This window comes from Bicyclus anynana, chromosome 8, assembly GCF_947172395.1.
Source record: "Bicyclus anynana chromosome 8, ilBicAnyn1.1, whole genome shotgun sequence".
Lineage (NCBI taxonomy): Eukaryota > Metazoa > Arthropoda > Insecta > Lepidoptera > Nymphalidae > Bicyclus > Bicyclus anynana.
Genome location: NC_069090.1, coordinates 10,573,387 through 10,596,540, shown reverse-complemented (window position 1 = coordinate 10,596,540; position 23,154 = coordinate 10,573,387). Strand labels below are relative to the sequence as shown.

The following is a 23,154-nucleotide window of genomic DNA, read 5'->3' as shown; positions in this document are numbered from 1 at the left end:
ATGGTTAGCGACCTGTACAAACTGCAAGTTTTTAAATGAAAGACCGACTTTTATTATTATTGTTAGATATTCTTAAAGTTGGTATCTTCACACATTATTACCTAAGCTAACTTCTACGGCTGGCCTCATGGATACTATCGGAAGTTAGTTCATATGCGGGTGTTAGGAGGTTTCTTACTCTTACAGAGGTTTCTTACGGAGGCTCTGACTGAAATGTTTAGACCCTCAAGCTCAGCCAATCATCATTATCATATCATCCGATGGTCATCCACTGCAGGACATAGGCCTTTTGTAGGGACTTCCAAACATCACGATCCTGAGCCGCCTGCATCCAGCGAAGTCCTGCGACTCGCTTGATGTCGTCATTCCACTTGGTGGGGGGTCGACCGACACTGCGCTTAGTAAGTAGTGCGGGGTTGCCATTCCAGCACCTTGGGACCCCAACAGCTTTTCGAACTCTTCGAACTATGTGCCCCGCTCATTGCTACTTCAGCTTCGCGACTCGTTGAGCTTATTAAGAAAATTTAGCGCCCGCTTACAACCTTCTAACAATGCCTGTAGCGCGGTCATCTGTTCTGATAGTTAATTTACATATTGGCATACCAAGTTGAACAACCAGTAATTATTTGTCTAAGTGTTGTGTTTTCGTCTAATCACAGGCAATTTAATATAGCGCCTACCTTCCTATAATCATATATTATCAAAAGTGTATTAACGTTACATACCCGACCGTGTACTGTGAATTTACAAACAATTTGTTACTTTAACATTTTTAGAATACAATGCGGATTGTCTAAGTAACAGAAATATTTGAGAAAGTTGAACTAGCAATGGAAGATATAGATGAAGAAATAAACTTGATGATAATTGAGTAGGCATTACTAACTGTGGAATGCCTAAATTGGAATTAGCCAGCGGCATATCATTAAGTGTTAGTAATTATTTGTATGTCGACATGTTTTTTGTTAACTAGTAAATTCAAAGGTGTCAGTAAGTACCTACGAATAAAAATGCCTAAAAGATGATTAATTACGTTGAATTTCGAAACAAAAACCAAATTAAATTATCAAAGCAAAATGTGAATTTGGAAAGCGGGTAGCGATGACAGCAAAACCCACAACTGACGCACCTCACTTCCAGCCCCGCGCGCACGACTTCACACCTTCCCTTCCCTCCGTCGCCCGCATGTCGTGGGAGTGTCGTCAACGAACTTGCCAAGCTGTAGTGACGTTTTATTTTTGGCATGCCATAGAAATAAAGTTCAAAGTCTAACAAAACTTGTTTTAGGCGAATATCTCGACGAGTATGAAATAGCGGAATCACAACCCCAATTCACAAAATTTCAGTAGTTATAAAATGTGGAAAGTCTGACTACTACATGCTCTTAGTCCATCAGCCTTGACTTTTGCAAGCATTGACCAGTAATAAAACTACGATACAGATCAAACCAGTGCGCATTAACAAATGGCCCATCCATTAAATTGATAAATTGCTACATGAACTCGCTCGTAGGTATGAAATATTGATAATTTAATGCTAAAGCAACTGTTATCCATTACATGTGGACGTTTTATCATGTAAAGGAATACCTTCCGCGTTCGTTTTTCACTTTTAATTTATTCTAGCGGACGCCCGTGACTTCGTCCGCGTGCAATTCAGTTTTTCACAAATCCCGCTGGAACCATGTATTTTTCCGGGATGGAAAGTAACCTATGTGTTAATCCAGAGTAAAATCTATTTCCATTCCAAATTTCAGCCAAATCGCTTCAGTAGCTGCAGCGTGAAAGAGGAACAAACATACTTACACGCGTACACACTTACACACACACAAACTTTCGCCTTTATACTATTAGTGTGATAGTGTGACTAGCAGACGGTCGCGACTTCGTTTACGTAGAAAACTTCTTCATAGAATCGATGATTTTCATGCAAAGTTTTCTCACCTAGTCCCCCCAAAAATTAAATAATGTATGGGCATTATTTATTTATTTAAGCCTTTACAATCTAAATTACATAATATTTATTACATGCTTTATAGTTAAATTTCATCCCACTGCTGGGCAAAGGCCTCCCCCTTCCTCTTCCATTGTGTCCTTTCAATACCTGATCGGGTCCAGTATGTTCCTTCAAAGGCAATCAGATCGTCTTTCCATCTACTAATTGGTCTGCCTCTTTTTCTTTTTTCATGGGCATTAACCTATTTTTAATAAAAGATCGGTCTATATGGAATAGACATCCGTTATCGACAGGTCACGTGATCAAGTTGTCGATCGGATGTGTGATTCCCATACATTTTTTGAGTTTTCGAAGCGTTAGCGATTGTAGAAAGAGAATCGACGTGCTACAGGGTACAGGCTCTATTCCACATAACCTTGGAATTTTATCCCGTGGCGTATAGACTTTTTTGCTCCGTTCATCATAGGACAGCTTTGTTCTTAGAAATTAATCTACTTGAATGAATCTTATAGACTAATAGCCTGCGACAGCCAGACATACACCTCATTTTATGAAGGCTGTCTGGGTTTATTTTTATTTTTATGGTATTTGACCTAATTTTTTTTTACCGTTTTTATATATCTTAAATAAAATAAACTAGCTGATACCCGGACTTCCCCGCGTGAAATTAGGGTTTCCACAAAATATATTAGGGTTTCCACAAATAACAACCAAATGCAGTCAGTAGTTTTTGTGTGAAATACAATCATTACAATCAGTTTTCAACAATTCTCGCAGGAATCGTGGTTTCTTTCGGGACAACAATATAATCAGTAAAACTATCAAAAATCTCGCAGGAACTATGAATTTTTTCGCGTCTAAATATAGCCTATGTGTTAACCCAGGATAAAATCTATTACCATTCTAAATTTCAGCTTCATATACGTTCAATATTCGTAGTCGCGATGTTAAAAAATAACAAACATTCATACAAACTTTCGCCTTTTTATTTAAATATTTGTTGGATATTAGTAGGATACCTTACCATTGTAATAGGAAAATACTTAGACTTAGGTATAATATCATGTCCTTAAGTATATCTAAAAAACCTTAAAAGTAGGACAAAAGATGAATAATTCACGTACCTCGGTATAAGTCGTGTCACATAAAAAGAGTGATTATCGCTGCTGCTGCTCACTGGATGATTTTTACAATTATAATTACATGCATTTGTCGTCAGATACATCGAATGCTTGAGCGAATCATTTAAGCTTTATACATGATGGACGAAATGTATTACGACGTTAATTTGAAGTCATAATTTTAATTAAATTCATTTAGTTTAATTTATCGTCATAATTACAAGCCAATTTAACGGCCCAATACAGGGTTAGGCCTCCCTCTTTACAGGAAAAAGGATATGAAGCTTAGATCCAAAACGCGTTAACGGTTAAGTAAAGTTATTGAAGTTTTTGCTTTCGTTCTAGTATATAAACGCAGGTAAAGAGTGGTTTTTTATATTAGGGGTTGCAAATCCTTTATAACTCGGTTTTTAGAACCTGGCCTAAATGCTCGGGACTATAAATACCTTGCAAAATGTGATTTATCTTAACCCCTTGTATAATAATCTACTAGATACGAATACGTAAATTATATCTCATAACTTACTTTTGTAAATTAAAATTTCATAGAACAAAAGTAATTTTTAAAAAAAACGTCTTAACAAAATGTCTGTCGTTATAAACCAGCCCTTACCTTGTTACAAAAAGTGAAGTAGTTATTAACGTACCGAGCGAGTAGTTGATTGCAGATTGAAATGTTTCTTCAAGTTTTAATTATTGACCCTTTCAAGAGCAAATAGTAATTATTATTATTAACTGGATAATGTTATGCATGGTGCAATGCAAAATTACTTATTTGAATCTATAAAAGATCCTTTTATTTTTAAATAGCGGACGCCCGCGACTTTGTCTGCGTGTGAACTTTTGACAAAAGTTAGACGTATCTCATCGTCATCAACCCATATTCGGCTCACTGCTGAGCTCGAGTCTCCTCTCAGAATGAGAGGGGTTAGGCCAATAGTCCACCACGCTGGCCCAATGCGGATTGGCAGACTTCACACACGCAGAGAATTAAGAAATTCTCTGGTGTGCAGGTTTCCTCACGATGTTTTCCGTCACCGATTGAGACACGTGATATTTAATTTCTTAAAATGCACACAACTGAAAAGTTGGAGGTGCATACCCCGGACCGGATTCGAACCCACACCCTCCGGAATCGGAGGCAGCGGTCATATCCACTGGGCTATCACGGTAGTCTAAACGTATCTACTACTAGCTATATAATGCTAGCGCAGTTTCTTATAATTTTGAAAGGGGAAGAATTCCGTCATATATATATACTGTGTTTTTAAGTAACCTCAACCGAATAAGAATAGAAGAAATAATTTTTCCCGTGCCCCTGTACCGTGGGGGGAGGGGCGGGGGGGGAGCTCCATAGCTATGCGATAGAAGCAGAGCGGGATATGGATTGAAAACTATTTCGTTTCGGTCGAAACCGCCCGAAACTACAGCCGAAACCGAAACTGAAGCTGGTTTGGTCGGACAGTATCAAGTAATCTGAGATACTCAATTTAAGTATAGCTGCCCCCCCTCGATACAATCCTAGTTAAGCCAATGCATGCCTATATGATTTCTGGTCACGTGTTTCTGTGTTCGAATTCTGGATTGGGTTATGAAATACTATACGAAGTACGCTTTTCTTTCTTCTAAAAATATCAATAAAAAATCTCAGCTCAGAGCTGAAAACCACTGTGCCTTAAAAGCAAGTTAAGCCATCGATACCAGTCACCATCATCATCACCCTTAACTGGTGGGTCTATGGTCCATATCGCCTCTTCTCCATGGAGGATAATTTGATGTCATTCAGCCAGGAATGATGATGCATACAAAGTATGAATAAATGGCCTAAAGGAATATCACCAACGAGACGCTTTTACTTCTAATATTCGTAGACTGGCTAGAGGTTAATTACACATACACCTAGTGGGTAATTAATCGACATTCTTAGGTCGCGTGGGCCACGCTCCGGTGCGTCCGGGAGTTGCACTAATTGGATTAAACTATCATCAAGCGTTGCATTATAATAAGTTTCCTATAATAATTATGTAGATTCTATCCGATTGCAATATTTAGGTACATAATAGGCACTTGTTTAAATTTTCAGTTGTTGACAATGTACTCGTAAACAGGGCCGGATTAACAGTGACGGGGCCCTTAAGCTAAGGGCCCAAGGCAAGTCAAGGTGACTTGCGATAGCGATCAGTGCGAGTGCATAAATATATTGTGTCGTCACACCGCGTTCGCGTTACAGATGTCCACCAGGATGGCATCACTGTGCAGTCTGATACAGACAATGAAATTGAAGAAGGTTTCAATTTCACTGTAACTGAAGATCATAAGGCATTGCTACTGCCGTTTCAGCCATATCAAAGATACGAGGTCCCCGGACTACAGGGTGTAAAAGTAAATATTAGTAAAGTGTAGTCCACAATCTCACTGAATCTGGTGCTTCCCGAAAAAAACGTATAAAAAAGCGGCCTAGAATTTCACTTCAGAAATGACAAAAGTAAAAAAAAAGCTTTTCTTTTTTTCCCGAGGTTTAGGCGTCCGCACAAAAGTTGGAAATATCCTACTTACGTTTATTTGTTGTTGTTGTGAGGAATTTTTACCCTTTATTTGGGGGCCCTCAACTAATTTTGGTACAGGGCTCCTTCGAGGCACGCTACGCCACTGGCGTTGCTTCTAAGTTCGCACCACCGCCACGCCACCGTGCACACGCGAGCTGGACTTGGTTGGTAGGCGTTGCATTCTCGATGCCCCTTCCCAGCCGTTTGAAGATCATCAGGTTTCATACTATATTAGTATTAACTAAATTTAGCAATCGGTTCTTGGCGACTGCGACCCGCGACCGCTACCTGCGACCGCGACCGGGTCGTACCACCCTTCTTCTTCTTTCTTCTGGGCCGTTTCCGTACTTGGCCGTTGTGCGTGGGTCCCTCGGTGTAGGTTCCCGCTGGTTTCACTGCATCCAGCCGAGCTCGCTCCAGAAGCCTACCAGGCCGCCCAGGTCGCCGATAGCCTCATGGAGTATCGCTGAGGAACCAATGTAGGTACGACCCGCTGCTTAGTATGACTTTATAGGGAGCACAAAACTAATCCTCAGATCGTGTCGCGCGACTCCCTTTGTCTATAGTATATATTTGCATCAGCTGCTTCTCCAAATTGATGATTAACTAATCAAAAAGTTACAGAACCTATATGATTTGTATCTGAGCTTATTGAAATAAGTTGAAAATAAACAGTAAAATCTATGAGAAAAAAATACAAAATAATCAAACTATACGCATTAGAGATATGTATCGCAAAGCGAGAAATATGTAATTAGTCTTAGAAACAGAACCCTAATTATATTTTCAATCAGTTCAAATCAATATGTATGAAAGCAAAGCCGGGTATTTATGTAATTATTATGTCTATATTTACCGACAGCTAAATAAAAAGGCCTATACGCAATAATGACAATGCGTTTAACGTAATTGTGCCATTACCAGCTGGTCGGCCGTGCCTAAAGGCAATTGCACATTTGCAGTCTTCTGTGCTGTAATAAATAATAGGTTTCAGGAAACTGACCTTGTGCGGAGACCAGTGCTCATTAGTGCCACTTGGCGTTTGTAAAGCACCTCCTGTTCATATGACTGCTTGCTTGCTTGATAAGTCCTCTTGTGGTTCATACATACCTACATTAAAGTACTGCATACCCTAATAGATGTTTTTCTTAATGCTTACCAAGTACAGATTTGCCCAAATTAGTTAATACTAGTGCATATTCGACAACCTTATGTACGCCAATGCTTGTAGATATGTATTCTGTGTCAAATTCATATAAATCTTCTAATACGCGGCCTAGTAGCTAGTAGCTAATTATAATAATTATATTTAACTAAAGTAAGTCGCGGAAAACTACAAATCGAGTGTCTATAGCTTGGCAAATTCGTTCGTAATACTCCCAATGGTCCGCGGGGGCCGGGAGGGAGGTAGCACGACTTCATACCCACACAGTTCTTCCCTCTGCCCCGCGCGCACGACTTCGCATCCGCATAGTCCCCCCCGTCGCCCGCATATCATGGCAGTGTCATCAACGAACTTGCCAAGCTAATTATAATAATTATATTTTGCTAAAGTAAGTCAAGTATCTAGTGTACGCTGGTCCTAACAATAGTGTGAAATAGTGCAAGTGGTACTAAAACACAATTCACTGATATAAACCCACCGCGCCCACTTGTCTCGACATTCTCTCCGTACACTCGCAAACAGAAATGGGATAATGTGGTTTTAGTAAAGATAAAGTTTTAAGTACAAAAAGGAGCAAATAAACCTGTTTGATGATCCCAATGTCTTATCCATAAGGTTGATGTTTAGGGTTCTTTTTCTCTTAATTTATCATTTGAGTTTGACAATTTTTTCCAAGTTTTGATAATACCTAGCTGTAGGTACGTACCATTACCGTTACTTGTTGCCATAATTTCTGTTTAGCTTATTCAGATACTTGAAAGTGCTTGAAAAAGGTTTACCTACCTTAAACTGCAAAAAAAGACATAAAAGCTGTGCTAACAGAACTACGTAAGTAGTGCCAAAGTAACTATAAAACATTAAGCAAATCATTCTGCCCCATGAAGCCTTAAGTATATCTAACACATAATAAATGAATTAACTTTTATATAAAAAGTGAAGTAAGGTCTTGCTCCACATAATAATATGATTAATAATTATTATTGTATAATTTTACAAGCCTTATACATTATACGACACTATTTATCAAGCAGATATGGTTGAAAAACAGTTGGTGGTAGCTTTTTGTAACCTTATAATTACAACTATGTAGCTACATAAAACTGAATACATAAATATTTTGTTCCTGTGACCAAGGCTTACCATACCATATCCATAACAATCTTCATTGATATAATTTTGCATGATTGATAATATTTAATTATTACAAAAATAACAAAATAATTTAATTCTTTACAAATCAGTGAAATACTTTTGTGAATGATGTTACCTAAAACAATTGTTGTAGTGAGCATAGTCATAAGAAAAGATAACAAGAATTGTGTAATAGTAAGTCAAACTGAGCATTTCATAAAGCAGGTGAGTTAATTATAATTTATAGTGAGTGTAACTACTCAGTATACTTAACTACTCGTATCTATTTCTTTGTTTAGACTAACTTCTCATTATTACTCTTAATAATATTAATTTTATAAAGGTAAAATTTATAGGTAGGTAAGTATTCTCTACTACATCTTTTACCTTTAGAAAGTCACGTTATTTGTGAGTGTCATTGGCTATATTTTATACCCGTATTCTCACGAGAACAGGAGCTACGCGGATGGAAGCCCGGGCTAGTACAAAATGATTCCCATTATGAGTTACGAGAGATTGGTATTAATCGGCAGGTAGGTATAAATTTACAGGCAAATATTCCTCATTTTACATAAGCTAAAAGTTCGTCAGTAGATTCGTTATCGACAGGCCACGTGATCAAGTTATCGATCGGATCTGTTATTTCCATACACTTTTTTGTTTTCGAAGCGTTAGCGCTTGTAGAAAGAGAATCTACGTGCCACATGGCTACAGGCCCTAGTACCTTTGTAAAGGTTGTGCTAATAAACATGACAGTGGTATTCTGATGCTTATTACGCTAGGTCCTAATTTTTGGATTTTGGTCTTGATATGCCCAAGTAATATGTACTTATAAGTAGTGGTTTATGATCACTGCATATAAATAAAATTGAATTGTCTGTCTGTAAACTAAAAATTTCTCAAGTGATTACAGTTTTACAGGTTTTTATTACAGGTTACCAAAACACAAACATGTTGTTTTAAAAGTAAGCCTGTACGTTTGTCGAGGCAAATCAATCACTGGAACGGCTATACCGATTTTAATGGAACTTTCACTGGGAGACAGAAGAGGTCGTCAAGCAACATTTAGGCTACTTTCCTGGAAAAATCCAAAAAATATGGGATTTGTAAAAAACTGAATCTCACGCGTATTAAGTAGCAGGTGTGGTTTTATCTTTCTTTCTTTGTTCTTTCTCTTTATTTATTTAGAAACATATAAATAAACAAACAAAGTATAATTAGTACCTTACACTGTATGCACATAGACAAAGATACGATCATTTTTTTTAAATCTTACCATACTTAAAACCGAAAGTAAATCTCAATAAAGAGCAATGCTAACCCACTTTCTAAAACACAATTTGTGCATTACTCGTAATATCATAAATATACCTAATGTAAGTAGTTTATAGATGTATTTTGTCAGAAGTACGTAGTTGCGAACGCCGTCTGTGCAACTGTTTGAAGGCGAACACTCGTTGCGTATGAGTGCGTGTTGCCCCACAATAAATTACTAAATAGCCCCTACTGACTGTACACAATAAATTACTAAATAACCCCTACTGACTGTAACTTTGATATAAACTACTTCTAGGCTATTTTATATTCGGACGTTTTCTGCGAGGGTTCAACCAAGAAAATACAGTTTTAACCGATTTCAAAAAAGGTTTTTTTTTATTCTTTACAAGTTAGCCTTTGACTACAATCTCACCTGGTGGTAAGTGATGATGCAGTATGCTAAGATGGAAGCGGGCTAACTTGTTAGGAGAAGGATGTAAGTCCACACTCCTTTCGGTTTCTACACACATCGTACCGGAACGCTAAATCGCTTGGCGGTACGTCTTTGTCGGTAGGGTGGTAACTAGCCACGGCTGAAGCCTCCCACCAGCCAGACCTGGACCAATTAAGAAAACCTTAATCAGCCCAGCCGGGGATCGAACCCAGGATCTCCGTCTTGTAAATCCACCGCGCCTTCCACTGCGCCACGGAGGCCATCAAGGAGGCAGGTTCACATTTCGACGCGTATATTTTTTTTTAAGTTTGTAACTTCGTGATTTCTTATTATTATTTAACCTATATTTTGAAAAATTCTTTTTTTAGTGTTAAAAAGAAAATAACGCAATTTCCCGTACGCGCATTCGTTACAAAAAACTAAGAACAGAAAAATAAAATATTTTTAACAAATAAATTCAACCGATTTCAAAATCACAGAAATAAACTAAAAACCGAAAAATAACATCGTATGCGCTACCTTTTGATCACTTTGAAGGCGGTGCCAACAGTCATTTACCTAATCTATGATATCCACGAAGGGTTGTCAGTAGCTGCAGGCTTATTCACTATCTTTGACGTATGCTAGTTGACATTTACGAAATTGAGATTCTATGTACGTAAAAATGACATCCGGTACTTTCTAGTGGATATCGTATCGTATATAGGTAAATGACATTTTGTCAATTGATTTTATGTTTATCACATCACACATCACACTAATATTATAAAGGCAAAAGTTTGTGTGTAAGTGTGTAAGTATGTTTGTTCCTCTTTTACGCTGCGGCTACTGAAGCGATTTGACTGAAATTTGGAATGGAAATAGATTTTACTCTAGTTTACCACATAGGCTACTTTTCATCCCGGAAAAATCCATAGTTCCATAGTAGATGTTTGAAAAACTGAATTCCACGCGGATGAAGTCGCGGGCGTCCGCTAGTTTGATAATAAAGACCAAAATAGTAAATAACTTCATTCGTAGCTAATTACTACCGACAAAAACGTATTGCAAAACAAAATATTGAAACTACATAGTATATAAAATATACAAAATTATACCGATGCCTTTAATTTCCAACGAAAATTATTCCAGTGTTTACTAGTGGGCTATTGTGAATGTAACACTGGTGTTTGAGAGTAATCGACAGAGATACCGGAGCAAGAACGCGGGCACGGGCGTGGTCCGCCTTCTATTATGAACATTTGGCCCGATAAGTGCATTATTCGAATGTCTAGCTATTTTGAAACACAAAAAATGGAATCCGTAGATGAATAAGCGATAAAAAATGCATAGTCACTTATTCCACGCTAGAATTGCAGCTGTAAAATAATCTACCGGTGCTTTGGTATATCCGATTTATGAAATTAATTCGCTAATCTTGATAACGAGTTAATAACAATGTAAGCGGTTTTGAAGGATGTTAAACAATTTAAAGAGTTGCTTAGCGTCAGTGGCGTAGCGTGCCTTGGACCAAAATTAGTTCGGGGGCCTATAGACGAGCGGTAAATCTCAAGAAAAATTCCAATTCCCACTCGGACCATAAAAAAAAACATTATATCTTGTGTAGTAAAGTGTTGCATAAACATTCAAAATTCGAATTCAACATTTTGGTTCTCATTTTACATAGTACGATGTGGTAGGGGCACAGAATACATTGTTTGTACAAAGCAGGGGTAAGGTTTAGAAGCACTAGACTAAATCTATTGTGTACATTTTACTGATTTTAGCTTTCACACGTAAGGGGCCCCTGTAGTCCGGGGGCGCCATATCATTGATACGGCGGTAGCTACGCCCCTGCTTAGCGTATAAAATAGTAATGAAAAAGAGCCATACCAGGACGTCCGACAAACATAGAGAACTTCAAAATTAGTTTTTATCTTCATCTTCTTCTCATCGCTTCCTGCCAGTTACCATAAAATTCCTTGCCCCCCTCGGATTGATAGTATAAAAAACCTTGATATTACGTAAGATAATCATGATCTATTTAAATAATTATTGACATAGCTCAGTAAGTCGCGAAGCTGAAGTAGCAATGGCATATAGTTCGAAGAGCCGGTGGACGTTGTGGGGTCCCAAGCTGCTTGAACGGCGACCCTGCACTAATAAATGCAGTGTTAGTCGACCCCCCATCAGGTGGAATGAAGACATCAAGTAAGTCGCAGGTATTCGCTTGATACAGGCGGCTCAGGATCGTGATGTTTGGAAGTCCCTACAAAAGGCCTGCAGTGGACGTCCATCGGCTGATATGATGATGATGATGATAATGATGATTTACTTAATTTCCGTATAGGATTGGGCAATATTTTAGAGGGATAGCACCAATGACCTCACGGAGTTGCCTCTTACTTAATGCTATTGAAGCTTCAGATGTATTGAATCATTGGCGTATTCATTTCGTAGTAGTTAAAAACGCAAGCAGTAACAAATACAATAGTATGTTAAGCAAATTCGCATTGGTGAATGTCATATCGATCGATCGAATCGATCGATTAACTTCGATCGAATGTCTATCGAAGTTAAACGCAAAAATAACAGAATTCAGACTAGTTAGTTAACTATCATTTGCAAAAAACGTGCAGCATTTAACTATACAACATTACTAATTATTATTTAATGATTTTAATTTAGTTTATTTCTTAAATAATAAAATAAACTGAAAAAGGAAATGAATCTGTATACTAATATTATAAAGCTGAAGAGTTTGTTTGTTTGTATCCTTGAACGCACTAATCTCAGGAATATAGCCCCTACAGTCGATTATAAGCGATTATTAGTGGCACGTCGATTCTCTTTCTACGATCGCTAGCGCTTCGAAAACTAGAAAGATGTATGGGAATGACATTTGCTATCGACACAGATCTTGCTCACGTGACCTGTCGACGACAGGTCACGTGAGCAAGATCTGTCATTCCCATACATTTTTTGCGATCGTCCGATTTGAAAAATTCTTTCAGTGTTAGATAGCCCATTTATGTATTATCCCCGTATTCCTACGGGAACGGGAACCACGCGGGTGAAACCGCGCGGCGTCAGATACCACTCTATAGTAGCTTTTTTTTTCTAATTGTGTAAGTGCCGTAGGATCCATAAGGGACGTCAGCGGCGTCAGGGGGGGGTTTGTGCGAGCGCAGAAGCATCGCCTGGTGGTGTGCACAAGGTACATCTAGGGTAGGCACTGTGTCCTTTTCCATTACTGGTTCGTAATGAGTCCTCGGGGTAGGCAGTGCATTTATGTATGTATGATGTGCACGACACTGAATTGACAACAACTCGTAAAGCTCTAATTAATTACCAGGATTTCAATTATCGGCCAATTTAAATTCTCTCAATTGATACAAATTATTGTAATGTTCGAGGAATGAATAGGCCAGGTACCTGTTAATGTCTACCTATCCACCTACTCTAATTGCTTATTTACCTACTTATTATAATGTTTACGATAGTGGAATGGAAAAGATTTTTAACCGACTTCAAAAAAAGGACGAGGTTCTCAATTCGACTGTATGTTTTTTTTTAGATGGAACTGTTTCTATTTGGTGTATTTTTTTATCTTTACACGTTTTCTTGGATAATTGAGGTTTCATTGAAACTAACTGATCCTAGCGATTTTACTCACGTAAAACGATCATAAAGCTTTCCTCAACGAATGGGCTGTCCAACACTGAAAGACTTTTTCAACTCTAACGAGTAGTTGCTGAGATTAGCATGTCAAACAAACAAACACTTCAACTCGATAGTAGGTACCTATTTGTATAGAAATTTATTCAACTTACTTGGTTAGTAAGTATTTGACTAACATACCTAATATTCCTAAGTGTATGTATTCGAGATATGTTATTATATGATATTCTCTTAAAATTAAAATTAAAATTCTTATAATAACATATAATATGATATTATATGTTATTATGTCAGACGAAGTTTAAGCTGAGCGGCATCATCATTATCATATTTTACCAGCCTACTATATAGCCACTTTTTACTCCATTATATGAGAAGAAATATTATCCATATCCATTATTTGAGACTCGTGTTCAACAACGAGCCGAATATGGGTTGTTAATGATGGATGAAATGAAGTCGCTCCCGCAGTATGTTCGCTTAGATCGTTTAAACTTTTCAACGGATTTTAGTGCAGTTTTTAGTAATAGATAGTGTGATTCAAGAGGAAGGTTTATATGTATAGAAAGTACATAAATATTATAGTACAGAAAATATATCAGAGATTTTAAAAGCAGGGGCGCAGACCGCACTATACTAATAGCATTAACAACTGAGTCTTAGGGCCATAAATCATTTCTCTATATCTATCTCGCTTGCACTTATGGGTCTTATGGAGCCGTCTAGTGAAGGGTGTAACAATGAAAGACATATTATCGATAAGTAAAGTTTATTATCGTATCTTGTTCACAAAATTAAAAAAATTAACAATATTTGATTTAATATAATACATATTTCATATTATATAATTATTAACTAAATAAAATTAATCTTCATCTGAGTCTTCATCATCAGAATCTTCGTCTTCTGCCAAATTTATTATATATTAGTATCCATAGTGCGCAACGAGTAACACATGAATGTATTTATTTAATTGCAGTAAACACATTTATAGCAAAAAAAATACGCAATGCAATTACATTAGAAACCGACCAATCAGAATCGTCCAAATCATTATTGACTCATCATTAGCACGTGCGCAGGTAGCCGTTTATCGATAATTAGGGTGCGCAGGTAGGCGCGCTGCACATTCCTATCTTTTTTGACTTTTATGACCGGACGACTCAGATGATAATGCGCATACTATAATCGTCCCAGTTCACAGCGGTCGGCAGGCGCAGGGTGTGCTATCAAGATATCCTGTAGTATAGACTAATATTAGAAGAAATACTTTATTGCTCAATATAAAACAAATAAAAAATAAAAAATTAAAATTAGCAAAAAATTAGTATTTTGACGACGGCGACAACGCTTTCGCTAAATCGCGTCTCTCATTTCAACGTCATAAATGCGTCGCATACGCATTCGATTTTATCTTTGTTATTTAGTTAGATTGTACTGTTTGTTATATTTCGTATTCAAATATTAAATAATGTATATTTAATATTAATTAGGGGGGTTTAATTCTCACACTCTCGCGCTCTCATAGTATTTAAACAGCACCCTTGCAAAGCCGGGGCGGGTCGCTAGTTGTTTATAAATCGCATTATTATTAAAGGCATCGTTTTCAGTAGGAAGCTGATGAGCTAAGTTACCTTAACATAGTCGAATAATGTACCAATTTGTAATTACAAATACTTACACGAACAATACATTTTACACCTTCATTCCTTTGCAACAATTAAGATATGATCGAGTGAGTCATTCATACGAATCATGACTGCTTACAAAATGAGCAGACAGTTGTCTCTACTTCCCACGACTTCGTTACTAGTTAAACGTCGTGTAAAGTTAAATACATAGCATAATTTATAACTCATCCTAAATATTTAGATGTGTGATGCAAGGAGAATGCAAAGGAGATGTTTCTCCAATCAACTCGACATTGGCAAAGTACATCCTGCATTGTGCTTGTTTATCAATATATCACGTCAAAAAAAAACAAAGTAAGGCGAATATAAAACAAAATAAATAGTAGCATTGATAATACACTGTATAATATAGTAGTATGTACTAGGTACAATATGAAACAAAATAAATAGTAGCATAGATAATACACTATATAATACAGTACTATGTACTAGGTACTGTATAATAGTTGTTCTGGAAAAGTTTTTAAATAGTAGGTACTCCGAGCTAGTTCTATAAACTATAAACTACCTCCTTTCGTTTAATTATACATATATATTTTACCTATTTGGATTAGAAATTAAACACATCACATGCAGGTGTAAAGATGATTAGGTAATTATTAACACGTAAAAATTAACTTCATTAAAAAAATAAAATTCAAATGCGTAGAAAGTAATGGTAAAACTGGGAAACCCTAAACCCAAAATTTACCTCTTTTAGAGAAAAAAATTGAAAAAAAAGAGAAAAATGAGTACTATATATAATATTTATAAAAACTCCCGCTGCGTAACTAAATGTCGTCCAAAATGTTAATGTAATTGAATTACGAGATTATCTCGAGGCGATGAAAAAGCTTGATCGTGAACTTTAGTATTGCAGGCGATACCTGGCTGGGTGCGGTGCTAAAGGTCAAAAAGTGGATCTACACAAAGGTCGTGCAAGACTAGAATATGACTGGAAAATATAGATTATATATGTACTAGCGGACGTCCGCGTGGAATTTAGTTTTTCACAAATCCCTTGGGAACCATGGATAAAAATTTCCGGGATAAAAAGTAGCCTTTGTGTTAATCCAGGCTATAATATATCTCAATACCAAATTTCAGCTAATGTGGTTCAGTAGTCGAGGCGTGAAAGAGTAACAAACATTCATATCATCAAAACCATCAGTTTTCACAAATGTCGGGAAACCATGGATTTTCTGGGATAGAAAGTAGCCTATGCGTTAATCCAGAGTAAAATCTATTTCCATTTCAGCCAAATTACTTCAGTAGTAGCGGCATGAAAGAGTAACAGACATCCAAACAAACATCGAAACATACATAAAAACATCCATACAAACTTTCGCGTTTATAATATTAGTAGATACGATATGTATGTTAACTTTTAATGAAATATGGAGTCTAATAGCGTCTTCTTCTATAACAATAAAGAGTTGGTTTCTTTCTTTAAACACTACGATCTCAGGAACTACTTACTAGAGAACAAAATAATATTTACGCTGGATAGTACATTTATTGAGGAGACTATAGGCATTATACCTTTATTTTATTCTTTGACATTTAGTTGGTCATTGACTCGATCATACCTGCAGGCTGATTATGTATCTCGACGTATCACTTCTAACTGTGTAACGCAAAGCTAAATTGAACACTAGAGTGTTTTTGCAATTCCGATTATGTAAGACAAAAGACAGCCACAATGCCTAGTGATATCGTTCTAGGCGCAAAATTTTATCGACATTATGCGACTAAATAAAATACACCCTTTCCCGGTACTACTTACTACGGGTGCGGCATACTTTTGCACATATACGCATTATACTTGATTTTGCTGTTTGTCTGTGGTGAAGTGAAGTGCCATAGTTTCTTTGTTGGTAAACAAAGCCGTATTAAAATATTAATGAAAAAATTGGTTTCGTTGGATCAAAGTACTTGCTACTGCTAGTTTTTTGTTTTCAATAGAAGTAATTAATTAATCATTTTATCGTATACATTTTTATTAGTGTTAATAGTTAATTTATCAAAGTAAACGGCCACTTTTACATAAAACATTATCTACACGAAAGTTCTTCAAAGTTTTATCGTCTGCCTATGATTAATTTAATGGTCGTTGTGATAATATGTAAAGTATATTGTATAGTGTTTTGTTTATTAAAGTTCATCGCTTGCAACTAAAGATGTCCGGGAAACTCAATGATCGCCTTGGCTTGGATCAAACTTGGCGATGGGTTGTTTTGGAGGGCCTTTGGAAAGTCAGGCTACTAAATAAACCTTCCGTGTTCGCGTCTGCCAGTGGCGTTGTGTAAGTTATCACATATCTATATTCTATATTATTATTTTAAAGAGGATGAGAGGAAATTTTTGATATTGTAGGGGGTAATCTCTGGATCTACTAAACCGATTTCGAAAATTCTTTCACCAATAGAAACTCACATAACTTGCGAGTGTAATAGGCTATATTTTATCCCTGTAGTCCCAAGAGAGTGAGAACTATGCAGGTGGAACTGTCGAGCATCAGATAGTAATTATATTCAATTGAAATTCATGATTTTCTATTATAAGTTTAACATAATACTTGGTTTTGTGACTAGCATATTGCATTAACAAGCCTTTTTAAACCACAACTATACCTGCACCATGTAACCTTTAAGTTCTAAGCATTAAGTACAAGACAAATAATCAAAATCAAACTTTGTCTCATTATGCAGATGTATTAGAATTGTTTGTATTTGTAGGTGTTTGTTTTAGTTACATTAAGGCTAAATATAAAATCCTACCTTGATTAGTAATTTTTTTATGATGATTGAGGCTAGCCACTTAAAATAATTAATTCAAATTTCAATTACAATATATAGTTAAGTTAAATCCTACAAGTATATGTATCTCCTACAAAACTGGATAAAATATAAGGCAAATCAAAAAACAAAAGAGCTCAGTTTAATCCCATAAAAGCCCAGTTGCTGCAGAGTATAGACTAGAGGGTTTGCCAGGGATATAGGTCCATAAGCACAGCAATAGCCCAGTGGATGTAACCTCTGCCTCAGATTCCAGAGGGTGTGGGTTTGTATCCAGTCCGGGGCATGCAGCTCCAACTTTTCAGTTGTGTACATTTTAAGATATTAAATATCACATGTATCAAATGGTGAAGGAAAACATCGTGAGGAAACCTGCATACCAGATAATTCTCTTAATTCTCTGCTTATGTGAAGTCTGCTAATCCGCTTTGGGTCAGAGTGGTGGACTATTGGTCTAATCATGAATGAATGAATAGTATTACCTAATCCAGTGTATGTAATTCTTAATGATAATAATTGCTAATTCAAATAATAATTTGTACTTTATATTTTCTTTTATTATGTACATGTTCAGCTTAATAAATATTGCACATTTTGATTTGTTAAATATCACATATAATGAATATTGTTATCATTTACAATAATGTATTGTTTATGATAACAATATTCATTAACCTGAAACTAAAGGATCACAAACATTCTTCGTCTGAAAAGAAGCTCAACATAAATACAACAAAGTATTATTTTTGTTATCACCATCTCACAGAAATATATTGTAGAACCAAGTAATATACCTGAGGTATAAATATATCAATTAACCCCCCCCTAGATTTGTCATTTATATAAACTCTTAATCAAGATATAATACATAGGCCATTTCTTATCTCAATATTCCCACAGGAATGAGATCTACTTAAAGAAACCGGGGGCATATGTAGTTCATGTAATAAAAAAATATTTTCTACATTTCAGATCAACATGAAGATGTGGGCTCTAAACTTTGAGTGCCAGGGACTGACTATGGAAGTCTCCATGTCGCTGGTCACCATTGAGGTGCAAAACACCTTGAAAAAATTGGTGATTCTGAATCCTTCATCTATATGAACGATTCATGAAGAAAGAATTAAACAAACATTTAATGAACAGATTTTTTATAAGATTATTATCAATATTGCATATGAGAGAAAATTGTCAAATATAATTTCATTTTAATTTAATATAGTTAATTATGACATCACTGTATATAAAGAATATGATTATTATCATTTGGTTAATTTCAGTATTACATAGTATTAGATAAAAATTTTATTGTAAAATTGCACATCAAAATATGTTTTATTATCTATTATTAGGAGGAAATATTATTTAACTATTATTATTATCCCTAATAGCCCAGTGAATGTGACCTCTGCCTCCAATTCCGGAGGGTGTGGGTTCGAACCCGTTCCGGGGCACGCACCTCCAACTTTTCAGTTGTGTGCATTTTAAGAAACTAAATATCACGTGTCTCAAACAGTGAAGGAAAACATCGTGAGGAAACCTGCATACCAGAGAATTCTCTTAATTCTCTGCATATGTGATGTCTGCCAATGTAATCCAAATATGCTGGCCCATATTCGGCTCCTGTCAGAATGAGAAGGGTTAGGCATTGGCCTTCCCTTACCTTATCAGCCGATAGACGTCCACTGCTGGACATAGGCCTCTTACATGGACCTCCATGCACAACGACCTTGAGCCGCGAACATCCAACCAACCGACCAACCACGCTTTCCAGTGCGGGGTCTCCCGAGTGCGGGTAGGCACTAACCCCTCTTACTGGGGGAGACTCGAGCTCAGCAGTGAGCCGAATATGTGTTTATAATGATGATGATGATGATGATTATTTAAGTAATTGTAAAAGAAAAAATTGAATACTACATTAGTTGTTTATCTATACAATTCAATAATTTTAAGAACAAAACATGTACCTACCACATTGTAGGAAATAAATAAATAATGATTTGATTAAAAACAATGTTGTTAAATGTTAAGCAGGTAGGGCCAGGTAGTTCTATATTTGTGTAACATCTATTACTTAAAAATAAAAAATATATTTACTTGTGTTGGTATTTTTTATTCAGACTTGATATATTGTTGTTGACAAATTTTGTTATAATATATATCTTTCATTCTTTAGTTTAATTTAATCAAGAAACGACCCTACTTACACATATAGGTACCCCCTCTAACAAAAATAGACTGAAGTATAGGTAAATATTTAACAAAAATGTAAATTAAAAATTAATTATAGATTAATTAAAAACATGACTACAATTTGAATTATCAACTTTAATAATTTGCTTCAAAATAAAAACACATACGCGTGGCGCAGTAAGTAGTGCTCCTGCATCCACGGTCATGGGTTCGATTCCCACACCTGGAAAATATTTGTGTGAAGAGCATGGGTTTTTTCCAGTGTGTGTGTATTTATACATTATATAAGTATTTATAGGTAGTATATAAATGTAAATGAATATTATAATATCAACTATCTTAGTACCCACAACACAAGCTACTATGTATGCCTACTTTGGGGCTAGATAGTGCTTTGTATGGTTTAAGTATAAATAATTATACAGAAGGCTTGGTCACGAAAAAATATATCCAGTCCTTTGTCTGCATAGCTTGAGGGTTCTAGCAACTTGTTATCATGGTTTTGAGTGAGGAATCCTTGGACAATACTGCCATCACAAGGATTACTGTTTTCTGTATCCAGCCCTTGATCTAACAGCCAAGTGAAAGCTTCTTTAGGTGTTGGTTGAAACATTGTTAAGCTCTTCACTTCTTCAAAATTATTAGTGATTCTCCTAGAAAAATAAATCATAATGTAGGTATACATGGTACTGCCCAACAAGTTCTTATAAAGTAGGTATATAATATACTGACCTGTGATAAGTCTCCTCCTTCGGCTGCATAGCTTGAGGGTTTAGGAAACCAGAGTTCATGGTTTTGGAGTGAGGAAACATTTTACAATATGCACCCAACTACAAGGCTCCACCATATTTCTGACACAGCAATGTTGTGCATATCTTCATGGGATCTAGGAGCAGCTCCCAAGATGGGGGTCATCATGCAAACATTGGTCACCTGAAAGAATTGAAGTGTGTATTGCAATGTATTATGTATTTTGCCTACATAAAAGTAACAGTTATATATAATTTATATTTGGATCCTGTAGTTTCATTAACTGACAGTTATACCTAAGCAACAGCTTGCCTAACAACCAACAGCGGTCCCTATTGGGCAGGTTTTCCTCAAGTGGTCTTATTGCACTGGTTCCATATGTACAAGTCATAAGATGCACCACCAAATTGAGCATCCACTATGTTATTATTAGATTGGCATCACATATCTGAAATATTAATTGACAATATATAAATAAGTTAATGTTTAAATAAAAGGAGGTACCATGCTTTTATTCAATTCTAATTGTTAGCCTCCTAGTAGCTCTTGGCTTGTAGGCCGAACTATTGTCACATGGGTGCCAATCAATGCGCCCTAATACCCGGGCAATCCAAATTTTTTCATAAATCTGTAAGTAGATGTTAATCTAGATTAAGCACCTGGGTATATGTCTATTTACAGTAACATCCTGTGATATGAATAAGCACTCTGTGTATTATTTATTAATCTCAATCAATAATCAATCTCATTTTGCAAATAAGTTTTTATGCAAAATCAACCTATGAAAGATTCAGTGTGGTAGTGAACACAAATTAGTTGAGTCTTAGAAAAAAAAAACTAAAAATATAATGAATAGGTTATGTTAGTTTCATACTGTGCTATAAGTTAGTTTCATACTTACTTATTTATAATGATTTTGTGTTTAATGCAAAGGGAACTTAACACATTTTTTTTAAACAGCTGGGGTATTCAGGAGCGTCAGCGACTTCATGTAGGCATTTGCTAAAAGATGCCTTAGCCATCACAAAGCCATTTGTATGATCCATTGGCATAAAAGTTTAAAGCTGCCAAGACCTGTAAATAATATTCAATGGTTTAATTTAGGTTCTTAGGATGACAGTGACCGATCTTTAGATAATATTATTTGTTTCTTACAATCTAACACAAATACTACTGGACTGATTATAAAAAATCTTTCACCATTGGTAAGCTACAGCACAGAGTAATATAGGCTATATAAAATATAGCCCGTATTACTCTGTGCTACCCCATATTCCCACAGGAACGGGAACTACACCGGTCAAACTATGGTGTGTCTGCTAGTACTGAATAAGCCTACTCCAAATCTTAAACCAACTTATCCTATGATGGAAGCTCACCATATAAAAATACCATATTCGGCTCACTGCTGAGCTCGAGTCTCCTCTCAGAATGAGAGGGGTTAGGCCCATAGTCCACGTCACTTGCTCAACGCAGAGAATGAAGAAAATTCCTTCATTCATTCATATAACTTACTTATCTCTAATTCATTGCGAACAGCAGTTGTTCGAAGACTTTGTATTTCTTCTAAAACCTGCTGGTATCGCGACACGAAAGTTTTGCAATGAACTCGACAAAGACATCTTTTTCGTTCCGTTTCCGCGTACAATACAAATGCTACATGCATTGTATTGTACATGGCAATGTCGGTAAACACTACAAAAATAACACAATTAATTAAATTCACTTCAACTAACTCTAAAACTGTAATTCTGCTTTATGAAATAAGTATGTAGGTAGGTACCTACTATATATTCTCAACTTTCGTCATATTTTACATGAAAAACTTTTCTAATTCTGATTTTATTGACTTACAAACTAATACCTTACTTACAAGGTATAGTACAAAATTCAAAAAAATCCTAAAAGTACTTTTATTTGTAATTATTGAATCACAGGCGTCAAGTAAACTTTATTAAAACACTGCTCGGTATTAGTTTCTATAGCGATTGACTTTGACAACTTCTGTGTCACCCAGTTGTATGATCATTATGCTTACATAATCGCTTAAACTGACTATCGATACGTAAAAACTGCGTTATAACTTGGATAAATCCCTACAAGTGACCGTGACAGAGAACGATCCAAGATGACGTCATTTCGGTGGGAGATGTGTGTTACATGATCGCAAAAACGAAAAATCGCTGTCATTTGTTGTCGTGACTGTGATTTTAAAGCGTTCACCGAGTTACATAATGACCCTGCTGGTAGTTTCTCTAGGTGTTTCACAAAATTATGGTACAATCACTGTCGCTGCTACCTGTCACGTCATACAAGCCCGAGCGAAAACTAGCTGCAAATGAGAAACAACTTAAGCTTACTTATCCTAATGACTATATAAATCATGGCAAGAATACTGGCTACATTTCCGTGCTGATCCTTTGCGCAAAAAATGAGCCAGCCCTTCTGTCACC

At 36.2% G+C, this 23,154-nt stretch overlaps 2 long non-coding RNA genes across 3 annotated transcripts; one reads left to right on the top strand and one right to left on the bottom strand.

Moving 5' to 3' along the window:
* Window positions 1–16,554: 16,554 nt before the first annotated feature.
* Window positions 16,555–19,860, top strand: LOC128198299 (uncharacterized). Its single transcript, XR_008251001.1, has 2 exons — window positions 16,555–17,265; window positions 18,731–19,860. It is a non-coding gene; the product is annotated as an uncharacterized LOC128198299 (long non-coding RNA).
* Window positions 19,851–22,723, bottom strand: LOC128198298 (uncharacterized). 2 transcript variants are annotated; one of them, XR_008251000.1, is made up of 4 exons: window positions 22,081–22,723; window positions 21,603–21,775; window positions 20,684–20,884; window positions 19,851–20,604 (listed from the first exon to the last, which is right to left on the bottom strand). It is a non-coding gene; the product is annotated as an uncharacterized LOC128198298 (long non-coding RNA). The 2 variants fall into 2 exon arrangements; XR_008250999.1 differs by having other exon boundaries at window positions 21,603–22,723.
* Between the last annotated feature and the right edge of the window lie 431 nt (window positions 22,724–23,154).